General features: G+C 46.0%; 1 non-coding gene across 1 annotated transcript; it reads left to right on the top strand.

Moving 5' to 3' along the window:
• Positions 1-10,479: 10,479 nt before the first annotated feature.
• LOC140598041 (U2 spliceosomal RNA) lies at positions 10,480-10,670 on the top strand. The gene has a single exon (XR_012000195.1). It is a non-coding gene; the product is annotated as a U2 spliceosomal RNA (small nuclear RNA).
• Positions 10,671-12,001: the final 1,331 nt, after the last annotated feature.

The raw sequence follows: 12,001 nt of genomic DNA, 5'->3' as shown, positions 1-12,001 counted from the left end.
AATACTTGTATTAGTTACAGTTGGGCAAGGTCATCTAACCGAAAGCCTACTTGATAACAGGGTGTTGACTATCTCGAATATCTCATGTAATTTATATCGAATACTGTACTGAAAGTGAGAAACAGAATGGTTGTCAGGGTATCAGTTGTTTACCCTCGAGATCCCGTGGTTAACCGGGAGCTGTGGCTGCCTGCTACCCAGTATCATGAGAGAGAATTGTACCATATATCGCAGGCCCGAGGACAGATCAAAATTCAAAATTCGAAGTACACTTCCTACTGAATGTGTATCATTTCATACCATGGTAGAGTCAAGAAGGTGTAAAATGTATCATCATAAGTTGGGGACCATCTGTACAGTATTTTATAAATTTAAGATGTTATCCATTGAGATTTTATGTACTTATGAAGGGAAGAAAGAGAAAAAGATGTGCAGCCACGGGTGAAAGAAGAAAGAGAAAGAAAAAGGAAGGAAGGAAGGGAGGAAAGAAGGACAGAAGGACAGAAGGAAGGAAGGAGGGAGAGAGGAAGAAAAGGAAAGAAAGATCCCAAAATGAAGTCACTTGCCCCAAGACAGCAAATCAAGACTTAATTGCAGGAATGAGACTTTTAACCAGTCAGTCTGGAATTTTCTGATCAGCACCAGTGTGTAATCTGCAGGATGGCCCTCCAGCCTTTCCCCTCAAAGGCAGGCGACCTTGCCTGAAACACTCCTTTCCTGTGTTTTGGTAATGACTTCCTGCCCGTTCCCATTTCTGCCTATAAAAGTTTTCCATTTTGTACAGCTCTCCTGAGCCCCTTTCTACGTGCTAGGTGGGATGCTACCTAACCCGTGAATCCGTGAATAAGACCAATTAGGTCTTCGAATTTTGTCAGTTGAATTTTTTTTTTTTTTTAACACATTTACTGGCAGTGACCAAGCAAACTTCTGACAGCATTTGAGGATGAGAAACAGGCGTGGCACCCGTGAAGCTGTTGTTTTCTCTTTCTCGCTGGTCCTGTGGGTGGTGGGTCAGTTCTGAGTCTGAACTCTGCTCTCTCTGCATCAAGCTCGAATCGAAATGACTTTGCACAGTTCCTTATTTGGTTGGAAATCTCAGCCCTTGGTTTTGTCCCAGATTCCATGTTGGGGACTACTGGTGGCCACTGCAGTCCGTCCACCATTTTAGAATCAGTCTGCGGTCCCCATTCTTTGGGTGTGCCGGTCAGTCCTTTCCCCAGTCCCAGATTCCACACTGGGAACTGTTGATGGTTACCAATTGGAGTCCAACTGGGTCCACCTTAAGCTGAAGTGGATCCAGTGAGTAAAAGCTATTGGTAATGGGAATCTTGGAAGCCAAAGAAGCCACAGAGAGAGGGCATAGGTGGAGAATCACAGCTGTTAGGGAACGCCTGGCTGGGTCAGTAGGTGGGACATGCATCTCTTGATCTCGGGGTTGTGAGTTCAAGCCCCACATTGGGTGTAGAGATTACTTAAAATCTTTAAAAAATAAAATAAAATAGGGGCACCTGGGTGGCTCAGCGGTTGAGCTTCTGCCTTTGGCTCAGGTCATGATCTAGGGATGCTGGGATTGAGTCCAGCATCGGGCTCCCCACGGGGAGCCTGCTTCTCCCTCTGCCTATGTCCCTGCCTCTCTCTGTGTCCCTCACGAATAAATAAACAAAATCTTTAAAACAAAATAAGACAAAATAAAACAGAGATCCCCAGGTTAAGATAAGTTGGTCATAGAAAAATTAGACTGACACTCACCCACAAACCCACCAACCCCAAGGAGATTTCTGTGTAAAATATCACACAATCCCAAGCCCTGCAGCACATCACTCTTAGGTATTAATCTGGCTCCAAGACACCCAAAACGACTTCGTTAAAGGAAATAGATCTCTTATTTACTTACTTTAAGGTTTTTATTTAAGTTCCAGGTAGTTAACAAAATAGGACCCTTTAAATATAAAGAGCTAAACACGCCATCTTCCAGCAACTTCCTGCTTACTTTGTGTCTAAAAACCAGAGTCCTGGAAGCTGTAGCTATCTACAAAAACGGCAAAATCTTACTAAAAACCTAGAATTACAGTGACCATTCTAGGGAATGTTTCAATAAAAAAAAAAATCATTTATTTAAGAAGTGCACTTGAAAGTAAGGGTTCCTGAATTAAACAGAATAGCATACTTATTTGGTATGCAGAAGTTTCTAAAAGGCTTCAAGATTCCAAAATAGCTTTATTAGAAGATTCATTACAGGGCAGCCCTGGTGGCTCAGTGGTTTAGTGCCACCTTTGGCCCAGGGCCTGATCCTGGAGACCCGGAGTCGAGTCCCATGTAGGGCTCCCTGCATGGAGCCTGCTTCTCCCTCTGCCTGTGTCTCTGCCTCTCTCTCAGTCTGTGTGTGTGTGTGTGTGTGTGTCTCATGAATAAATAAAATCTTAAAAAAAAAAAAAGATTCATTACAAAGAGCCAATGAAGGGCACCTGGGTGGCTGAATAGGTGAAACACCTGCCTTCCACTCTGGTTGTGATCCCAGGGTTCTGGGACCCAGCCCCACATCACTTAGCCCCACCGATAAGCGGGGAGTTGAGCCTGCTTCTCCCTCTGCCCCTCCCCTTGCTCGTGCTCTCTCCCTCTCTCTCAAATAAAAAAATAAAATCTTAAAGAAAAAAGAAAAAACAACCAAAGAAAGAGCCAATGAAACGTTAAAGACCCAAGAAATACCTAAAATAAAACACAGTAAGACAAACATAACTCCTACTGTTCCCTTCTAACCTTCTTTATCTGAGATCTTGCTTGTTCTGCCACTTAACTGCCTTTCTACTCGACCCTAAAGAGACTGTTAAAGTTATCTTATCTTTAGGGGTTTTTGTTGGTTTTTTGGTTTTTTAGAGATTTTATTTATTTCAGAGTCAGAGCGCATGAGCAAGTATGGGGCGGTGGTGGGGAGAGGGAGAAGCAGACTCCCCGCTGAGCAGAACCCATGGGCTCTATCCCAGGACTCTGGGATCACAAGGCAAGCCCAAGATAGAGGCATACCCGACTGAGCCACCCAGGCGCCCCTTAAAGTTACTTTTTAAGATGAAACTCCCCGGGGCCCCTGAGTGGCTCATGTTGGATCATCTCAGGTCATGATCTCAGGGTCCTAGAATTAAGCCCCACAGCTGGCTCCCCGCTCAGTGGGAGAGTCTGCTTCAGATCCTCTGCCTTTGCCCCCCACCCTATCCACTTGTGTGCATATACTCTCTCATAAATGATAGATAGATAGATAGATAGATAGATAGATAGATAGATAGATAGATGATAGATAGATGATAGGAAACTACCCAAAGATTCAGAAGATCCTACTCAGTGTCTTTCTCTCCTTAGTCAAAGGCTGAACTTAGTGTCATAGATAGTTTCCTAAGCCTAGGGAGGACCCCCACAAGTTTTTTGAAGAATTTTGTCATTATGGGGGCCTATGACCCTGGGCTGCCAGATATTTATCATTTATGTACTTGTTGAAGGGCCCAGCAAAGGCCAAAAATAGACGCAGGAAAGCAAAATGGCAAAACCCCAAGTTTGGTATTCAAGATCTTCAGTCTAGAACCTTCGATATGTTCTCATAGATAAAAGAACTTGTAAAAAAAAGCAACTGATCTTTGACAAGCCATTCCGAGAGTCTTCCATAATTTGTACTGATTGGTCTGTTATTCAAATATGCGAACAGGGGCATCGGGCTGGCTCAATAGGTGGAGCATCCAACTCTTGATTTGGGGGTTGTAGGTCCAAGCCCCACACTGTGTGTAGAAATTACTTAAAAATATAAATCTTGGGCAGCCCGGGTGCCTCAGCGGTTTGACGCTACCTTCAGTCCAGGGTGTGATCCTGGAGACCCAGGATCGAGTCCCACGTTGGACTCCCTGCATGGAGCCTGCTTCTCCTTCTGCCTGTGTCTCTGCCTCACTCTCTCCGTGTTTTTCATGAACAATAAATAAAATATTTTAAATAAATAAATAAATAAATAAAATCAATCTAGGGACCCCTGGGTGGCTCAGTGGTTGCGCATCTGTCTGCCTCCGGCTCTGGGCGAGATTCCGGGGTCCTGGAATCCAGTCCCGTGTCAGGCCCGCTGCGAGGAGCCTGCTTCTCCGTCTGCCTGTGTCTCTGCCTCTCTCTTTCACTGTGTCTCTCATGAATAAATAAATACAAAACCTTTAAAAATATTGAAAATAAATAAAGCTGGGAGACTTTAAAGCTGGTTTGGAAGCTCTCATCCTCAGGTCACTGAACCTGCTCTAGCTGCCCTGTTTGTAAGTGGATTATCTCCAGATTAGTGGAGGCCAGAAAGGCAGAAGAGAAGATGGGAGGGCACAAGTCTGACTGAACTCGTGACAATAGTTGAACATTCTGAAAGAACTTTGGACAGGATTGTAAACCAAGACCCACCACGCTATTCACTTTATAGCTACAGCAGCTCCAAGGCCAGGCGTCTATTTTTTTAAAATTATTTTTAAAGATCTTATTTATTCATGAAAGACACACACACACACACACACACACACACACACACACACACACATACAGAGGCAGAGATACAGGCAGAGGGAGAAGCAGGCTCCATGCAGAGTCCGATGTGGGACTCCATCCCAGGATTCCAGGATCACACCCCGAGCGAAGGCAGACGCTCAACCACTGAGCCACCCAGGCGTCCCTAAGGCCAGGCATCTAAAAGAACACCTTATCCTCCCACATTGCACCCTTCTCCTAGGGCTCCACCATCAAAACACAGACCCAAGGATTGATGTCTCAGTTGTAATCAACTGGGACCCTGCAAGAGGTTGTCCTCAAACGCCCTTTACAAATTCTGTAATATCAACTCAAATGCCCCTACGTTTACCCTCGGAAGAGGCCCTCCCACCATGTTGATGGGATTCTGAGGGATTTTCTCTGAACTGCAACGTTACTCCCTTAAATAGCTAAGGGGAAACTACAATTAAATTAATGGGTTTGTGCAGTACGGTCAGAAATAGTCACTATTTGTCCTGGCTGAAACCTGACAAGATAGTTGAAAGGATTCAATAACACCATGATCACAAATTTGGCCAAGTGGAAGCCAATATTCAAAGCCTGATAGGAATTTTTGTACGACGTTCTCCCCTAAGCTAAGTACCTAGGGGGGGACATCTGGGTGGCTCAGAAGTTGAGTGTCTGTCTTTGGCTCAGGGCGTGATCCAAGAGTTCCAGAATCGAGTCCCACATCGGGCTTCCTGCATGGAGCCTGCTTCTCCTTCTGCCTATGTCTCTGCCTGTGTTGCTCATGAATAAATAAATGAAATCTTTAAATACATACATACATACATATCTAGAAGGAAGAGAAACCTTGCAACCGTTGATATCACTTAGGTGGCCACCCATTCTTTAAGGAATTAAAAATAGCTGTCCCTGGGACACCTGAGCGGCTTAACGTTTGGGCGCCGGCCTTCAGACCGGGGCGTAATCCTGGAGTACTGGGATCCAGTCCCACATCGGGCTCCCTGCATGGAGCCTGCTTCGCTCTTTGCCTGTGTCTCTGTGTGTATCTCATGAATATATAAATGAACTCTTAAAAAAAAAAAGATAGCTGTCCTTGCTTTACAAATCTTACAAATCAAAGCCTACTTGCTGGATGGCTCCAGAATTGTTATTCAAAGTTCATCTAAAAAAAAAAAAAAAAAAAAGTTCATCTAATCTTTTTATCAATTCCCCTGCCTCCCCTATTTATCTTGAAAGTATGTAGGAGCTTGCATTTCTTTCTCCCTGTGCCTTTGAGACATAAATGTTCTACTAGGGTAGACAATCTTCCTGATGTGCAAACTTCAGAGAGGTAATTCTTATCAGAAGAAAAAAAAAAAAAGGAGGAAAGGTCATTTGGAACTTTGTCAAGGACAAATAAAAATCTTCAATGTCTTCCCCACAAAAATTAATAGAAAAAGTCCTGTTTACCAGAAAAACCATTCTGATCTGACTTTTATAAGTTATGAGTTTGTACTGTTGTATCTAATTCATGGTAATGGTTTTTCTTTTCTTTTCTTTTCTTTTTTTCTTTACTCTGCCCAGCTTGATATATTTTTTCTAAATTAAACACTACCCCCAATCTGGAACTTGAAAAAATGACCCTAAGATCAAGAGTCTCATGCTCTGCCAACTGAGCAGGACAGGCACCCCCATGGCAATCATTTTTAAAACCTATCTATCTATCTATCTATCTATCTATCTATCTATCTATCTATCTATCAGAGAGGGAGAGAGAGGAACACAACCAGGGAGGAGCAGAGAGAGACAAGCAGACTCCCTGCCAAACACAGAGCCGGACTCGGGGCTGATCCCATGATGCTGAGATCATGAGATCGTGTCCTGAGCTAAAATCAAGAGTTGAATGCTTAACTGATGGAGCCACTGCAGCGCCCCATGGCAATAATTTTTTTTTGGGGGGGGCAATAATTTTTAAATGCAAGTCATAAGGTCTCTGTTTACATATTTCATGTACTTCTGTGTATGTGCTATAGACATGTGGTATTTGGGGGCACATGTTGGCTCAACAGTTGAGCATCTGCCTTTGGCTCAGGTTGTGATCCCAGGGTCCTGGGATCAAGTCCTGCATCAGAGTCCCTTCAGGGAACCTGCTTCTCCCTCTGCCTATGTCTCTGCCTCTCTCTGTGTCTCTCATAAATAAATAAATAAATAAATAAATAAATAAATAAATAATAAAATCTTTGAAAAAGAAATAAATACAACAATTTAGCTCATGTATTACGGGCACCCTCCTTTTCTCTGTCTAACCGCCAGAAGATTCCAGAAACTGCTTTGCAGACTCTCCTCAGAGGTTTAGAAGGTAAGGGTGAGAAAAAAATAGTGAGGAATTGGGTTGTGTATATCGGTAGTGAGAGCTGAGATCCTGAAAACTGTTTGCTGCCTCTCCCGTCTTTCTCCCCCAGTTATCAAGTCCTGTAGCAGAACACTCGTCAACCCGTAAGGTACACGTGTGTTCCAGGAGAGTCTTGTTAAATAGCCTGTGGCTCTGCATTTCCAACATGCTCATGGGACCCCAGTGCTGCTGGGGTAGGGACCACACTTTGAGCAGCAAGGTGGCAAACTGTCCCACCTCAAGTCATTTTTTCAAAATTATTTGTGGGACGCCTGAATAATTGGCGTCAGCGGCCCAGTGTCTCCTTTCGGCTCAGGGCGTGATCCTGGGATCCAGGAGCAAATCTCACGTTGGGTTCCTTGCAGGGAGCCTGCTTCTCCCTCTGCCTGTGTCTCTGCCTCTCTGTGTGAGTGTGTGTCTCATGAATAAACAAATACAATTTTAATAAAATAAATAAAATAAAATGTTTAAAGATTTTATTTATTTCTTCATGCAAGACACAGAGACATTGGCAGAGGGAGGAGCAGACTCCCTGTGGGGAGCCTGATGTGGGACTTGATCTCAGAACCCCAGAATCACAACATCATCCAAGGGCAGACTTTCAACCACTGAGCCACCAGGTGCCCCATTTTTTTTAAAGATTTTTATTTGGGGGACGCTTGGGTGGCTCAGCAGTTAAGTGTCTGCCTTCAGCCCAGGACGGGATCCTGGGGTCCCAGGATCAGGTCCTGCATCGGTCTCCCTTAATGAAGCCTGCTTCTCCCTCTGCCTATGTCTCTGCCTCTCTCTCTGGGTCTCTCATGAAGAAATCAATAAAATCTTAAACAACAAACAAAAATGGCTCAAGGCAAGGGGTGCCTAGGTGATCCCATTTGGTTAGGTGTCTGCCTTTGGCTCAGGTCCTGATCCCAGGATCCTGGGAAGGAGCCCCGACTTTGAGGTTCCCACTCAGCAGGGAGTGCTTCTCCCTCTGCCCCTCCCCCTCCATTCATGCTCTCTCTCTCTCTCTCTCTCTCTCTCAAATAAAATCTTTTTTTTTTTTTTTTTTTTTTTTTTTTTTAGCTACCTTTGAAACAAGGTATCTTTCACTAGTCTCTCCAGCCAGGTCTCTTCCACTAGTTATGAAAGCTGGGGTGATGGAAAGAAGCTGATGGAGCCGTGCAAGGGGACAGTGTAGACACTGGCTTGAAGGCAGGGCTGCCACAGGACCAGTCAACACATATGCAATGGGGCCTGGACTTGAGGGTGCTGTCCTCCTCGGCTGGTGGGGACCCAATGCCCTCTCAGACCCGAGGACTGAGCACAGGAGCCCCTGGAGTCGGCAACCGTGGCACCAACAGATGTTCTCTGGTTGTGCATAGGCTTCCCCAACAGCTGTGTGAGGAGTGGATGTGGCTGAATGGCGGCAGAGAGGAATGGAAGAGCATGAGCATGGCAGATGCCCCTTGTGACCAAGGACAAGGTCACGTTCACCTCTGTGATCCCGGGCCCACACAGTGACAGGTGCAGAGCAGGTGTTACACCGAAGAATTGGGTGGATCAAAAATTTCATTTTATGTTATTATTTTGTTGAAAGATTTATTTATTTGAGAGAGGGAGAAAGGGAGAGAGGAAGAGAGGGACAGAGGGACAGAGAGCATGAGCAGGAGGGGCAGAGAGAGGAGAGAGAATCTCAAACAGACTCCAAGCTGAGCACGGAGCCTGATGTGGGGCTTGATCCCAGGGCCCTGAGATCAGGACCTAAGCCGAAAGCAAAAGCTAGATATTTAACTGACTGCGCCACCAAGGTGCCTCTGAATCAACAAATTTAAAAACAGGTTTTCAGGGCAGCCCGGTGGCTCAGCGGTTTAGCGCCACCTTCAGCCCAGGGCCTGATCCTGGAGTCCCGGGATCGAGTCCCACAACCGGCTCCCTGCATGGAGCCTGCCTCTCTCTCTCTCTCTCTCTCCCCCACCCCCATGTCATGAATAAGTAAATAAAAACTAAATATAAAATAAACGAAAGAAAAATAGGAAAGAAAGGGAGATCCAGAAATAGATCTAAATATATATGAGGACTTTTTGGTATGATAAAGGTGGCATCTGAAGATGATGATTAGATGGGCTCTTCCATATATGATGCAGGAACCACTGGGTAGCCATCCAGAAAAATAAAGTCAGATTAATACTGGAACTTATATACTAGGACAAATACCAAGTGCGCCAGAGATAGAAATGCAAAAAAATCAACAATTCTAAGGACAGTGAGCAAAGAATATGAACACTCAGTTCACAGCAAATAATAGTGGATGTGAAGCACATGGAAAGATGAACAACCTGGCTTATGAAGACACCACTGCATAGGATGCAAGAGTTTGATAACAAGACGGTTGGGCGAGGCCGTGGGGAACACGCACTGGCTGAGAAAGCTAGCTGTACTCTTCAAGTCTCTGCCCCTGGCTTATCATTCCCGACTCCCTTGAAGCGATAGCAACTTGGACACTTGGAAAGGGCCTGACCGTCACACTTGTTGTTGCTCTAACTTTGCAGGCACTTTGGTCTGTGCCCATTGATGTGAGCCGGCTAAGGGAGACCCACATTAACCAAACACACGAGAAGCTGGTGTGTGAACTAGAAGGGGAAATCATTTTTTATTTTTATTTTTTTAAAGATTTTCTTTATTTAATCATGAGAGAGAGAGACAGAGAAAGAGAGAGGCAGAGACAGACAGAGGGAGAAGCAGGCTCCATGCAGGGAGCCTGACGTGGGACTCGATCCTGGGTGTCCAGGATCACGCCCTGGGCTAAAGTCGGTGCTAAACAGCTGAGCCACCCGGGCTGCCCCGAAATCATTTTTTAAAAGATTTCACTCATTTATTTGACACAGAAAAAGAGAGAACACAAGCAGGGGGAGTAGCAGAGAGAGAGAGAGAGAGAGAGAGAGAGAAGCAAACTCCCCACTGGGCAGGGAGACCAACGCCGGGCTCAGTCCCAAGACTCCAGGATCATGACCTGAGCCAAAGGAAGACGCGAAAGCGACTGAGCCACCCACGTGCCCCGAGAAATCATTTTTTTAAATATTGTATTTATTTAAGTAGGCTCCACGTGCGAGTGGGACTTGAGCACAGGACCCCGATGAGGCTAAAAGGCTAAATGTCAAGTGACGCCGTGCTGTGGTTCCCCACGCCCTGGCCCCAGCCAGCCTGGAGGGTCCCGCAGTGACGACGTGAGGAGCCTCCTGGGCCCTGGGACGACTCAGCGCCAGCCCCCGGCGCCAGCCCCACGCCCGGTTCCCGGGCGCCCCCCTAGGCGGGCCACAGCGAGAGGCCGAGGGCGCCTGGCCTGCAGCCAGGTTCCGCCGCCCGCCGCGCCTCTAGGGCTCCGCGCGCGGAGGGGCGGGCCATTCAAATTAGGAAGGGCCTTGCGGGGCCGGCGACGACGCGACGACGGACGCATCGTTTGTCTTTTAAAAGGAAGAGACTTTACAAAGCCGCACGAGAGCCTAGCGGCTAGTGCCGCCCGTGCCACGGTGGGAGAAGCGGGGGAGCGAGACGTGGCCGGAGCGGGAGCCGAGTCACCGTGAGTGAAAGGTGGACGTGGTCGGGAGGGCATGCGCGGGGGCGTGCGTGGCGGCATCGCTTCTCGGCCTTTTGGCTAAGATCAAGTGTAGTATCTGTTCTTATCAGTTTAATATCTGATACGTCCTCTATCCGAGGACAATATATTAAATGGATTTTTGGAGCAGGGAGATGGAATAGGAGCTTGCTCCGTCCACTCCGCGCATCGACCTGGTATTGCAGTACCTCCAGGAACGGTGCACCCCCTCGGGGGAAACACTCGATTGTGAAAGAGAGACAAGGAGTTGTCTGGAGCAGCGCTTGGGGAGGCTCTTTGCTGTTCTTGGGGAGAGTTGGGGAAAGCTCAGATAGATACTTGAACCGAGTTGATTTCTTGTTTTTTTTTTTTTCTCCATCTTTGCTAATTCCTGGCGTAGTTTCACAACTTGTGAGCACACTGACAGTTGTACTCGTGCTTTTCTCTTTCTGGTTTAAATTGTTCATTTCCCTAAAGCTGTTTTTAAGTTTTATTTGTATCTTTTTTTTCTTTTCTTTTCTTAAGCTTTCATTTACTTATGAAAATCCGAGAGAGAGAGAGAGAAGGGAGAGAGAGAGAGAGAGAGAGAGGCACAGACTCACACAGACGGAGAAGCAGACTCCATGCAGGGAGCCTGACGTGGGACCCGATCTTGGATCCCCAGGATCACGTCCGGGGCTGAAGACGGCGCTAAACCGCTGAGCCACCCAGGCCTGCCCCCTTAAAACCCTTAACACGTCTGCGCGGTTCAGGGGTTGAGTGTCTGCCCTCATGAAGCTAGGGCCTGATCCCAGAGTCCTGGGATCAAGGTCCACAAAGGGCTCTCTGCAGGGAGCTTGCTTCTCCCTCTTCTTGGGTCTCTACCTCTCTCCGTGTTTCTCATGAATAAAGAGAATATTTAAAATCAATAAAATCTTTTTAAAAAGAATCTCAGAAAATACCTCGGCGTGAGGCAGATTTTGTCTCCTGTCTCGTGAAGTTTTGTGGGTAGTCTGAATATAATTTAACAAAACAAGTAAATCAAATACATACGAATAGGATAGATAAGAAGTTTTTAGATGAACTGTTTTTTGTGTACATACAATGGAATGTTTCAGCTCTATTGTTTAAGTAATCTCCACACCCAATGTGGGGCTGGAACCCACGACCCCAGAGATCAAGACTTGCATGCTCTACCAACTAAGCCAGCCAAGCACTCCTAGGCGAATTATTATTATTATTATTATTATTATTATTATTATTATTTTTACGATTCTATTTATTTATTTGAGATAGAGTGTGTGTGTGAGAGAGTATGAGCAGGGGGCAGAGGGAGAGGGAGAATCGGACTCTGCTGGGCAGGGAGCCTGACTCAGGCCTGATCCCAGGACCCTGGGATCATGACCTGAGCTGAAGGCGGACGCTCAAACGAACTGACTCAGCCTGAAACCTTAAAGTTTTGCTAAGCTAAGCTAAGAGATGAGTTACTTTCGTTAGATCCGGATCACATCCAAATAAGATAATAAATGAAACATTGAAACATCGATTACTGAACAAAAAAAGTGGCTTATCCGCTTTTTGCT

The sequence above is a fragment of the Vulpes vulpes genome, chromosome 2, assembly GCF_048418805.1.
Source record: "Vulpes vulpes isolate BD-2025 chromosome 2, VulVul3, whole genome shotgun sequence".
In the NCBI taxonomy this organism is placed as follows: Eukaryota; Metazoa; Chordata; class Mammalia; order Carnivora; family Canidae; genus Vulpes; species Vulpes vulpes.
The sequence above is the reverse complement of the archived record's forward strand: the minus strand, read 5'-3'. Positions and strand labels throughout refer to the sequence as shown.